Consider the following 1,788-nt stretch of genomic DNA (forward strand, 5'->3'; position numbering starts at 1 on the left):
CCCCCCCCCCCCCCCCCGTATCATTGGTATGGTTGAATAAGATGGCATATGTAAAAGAATTTAGTAAATTAACAAGCAATTGGGGACTGGCTGGGCTTGCGAAAGGATTGACATGGCTTTGGCTAAATATTTACCACACCCGTCCTTGGAAGAGGAAAAGAAAAAAAAAAAAACATAAAAAGAAATGGCAAGCTCAAAGCTCAGATTCCTATCTTATGGATGTAAAATGTCCAGGTTCCTACAAAATTACCAGTCTTCAGCAATGATCAAATAGTGGTTCTTTGTGTAGGCTGTTCAACAATGTTGTGTCAGCCAACAGGAGGAAAGGCCAGACTCACAGAAGGATGCTCATTTAGAAGAAAGCAGCACTAATGATCCACACAACCTCCTAAATTTGTGTTGTATGGAAGAAAACATGATCAGTTCAGTAATTCCAGTTAATCTACCAAGATAATGTAATAATTGTAAGGTATACAACAACAATCGCCTATTTGGTGTCAGTTTTTCAATAACATTTTAATTATGAGCAAAAAAAAGGTTTAAACAATGTAAACTGTTCTTAATACTAAAGTATGAAAGTGTAAGTGCATGTGATTGATGTGTTTACACAGAGCTGACAATGAGGATATGGTTCTAAGGATGGACAACACCCGCACTAAAATCTCAGGACAAAGAGGGCCGTGATCTAAACCCCATCCTTGTTATTCCTTGTTAAAAAAGGAATCTGGAGCAGAAAATGGCCTGGTGTCTCCTAATGGAACTTCTTTGTACCTATATATAGTCATTTATCTCCCAAATTCTGTTAATTTTAGACAATAGTGCCACTGATTTTTTCATTAATCTTATAAATTAACATGAATTCATCTTTTCTTTTACTTTTAAAGTTTTTAATAACATTGATTGAATAAGAGTTATGTTTATTTCAATGCAAACTCTATTCTTTTTTTATTAATAATATTTTTATTATATTATGTAACATCCAGTGGAAAAAAGACAGTCTCTTCAATAAATGGTGCTGGGAAATTGGACAGCTACATGCAAAAGAATGAAACTTCACCACTCTCTCACACCATACACAAAGATAAACTCCAAATGGAACAAACTCTCTATTCTTCTAATTACCATATTCCAAATATATGGCAACTGGAAGATTAGAAGGCAATTTGCTTAGTTCTGCTTATTGTTTCTGAATTATGCTTCTTAAATCTGAGTCCAGGTTCTTTGCATTCCTAAATAAAAAACCATAATTCCACCGGGAAGATGTTTTAACCCAAAGTACAAAAAAAAAAAAAAAAAAAAGGAGAGATGAGCCACAGCTTTATCTTCTGGCTCACTTATTCTGGATGTGAATCTCTACCTAGATCCTACTTTATTTCAGGGAAGGCTATGACATTAACTTGAATCAGGGTGGACTTTATAGTAGGTAATTATTACAATGCAGTCTGCAGTATATATGGTTTATTTCCAAGGCTAATATTAGTTTTCTGTAGCTCTAAACATACTTTGTCACCAAATCTGGGGACATCACAATGCCTGACTTCAGGCTATATTACAAAGCTGTGATCATCAAGAGAGTATGGCACTGACATGAAATCAGACATGTAGATCAATTGAACAGAATAGAGAACCCAGAAATGGGCCCTCAACTTGAAGGTCAACTAAACTTTGACAAAGCAGGAAAGAATATCCGATGGAAAAAAGACAGTCTCTTCAATAAATTTTGCTGGGAAAATTGGACAGCCACATGTAGAAGAATGAAACTGGAGCATTCTATTATACCATACACAA

At 35.2% G+C, this 1,788-nt stretch overlaps 1 pseudogene; it reads left to right on the plus strand.

The window, feature by feature from the left end:
* The first annotated feature begins 24 nt into the window (after positions 1 to 24).
* On the plus strand, positions 25 to 965 carry LOC121100737 (annotated as a pseudogene).
* Positions 966 to 1,788: the final 823 nt, after the last annotated feature.

Source organism: Ursus maritimus, assembly GCF_017311325.1.
Source record: "Ursus maritimus isolate PB19 chromosome X unlocalized genomic scaffold, ASM1731132v1 scaffold_X1, whole genome shotgun sequence".
NCBI lineage: Eukaryota > Metazoa > Chordata > Mammalia > Carnivora > Ursidae > Ursus > Ursus maritimus.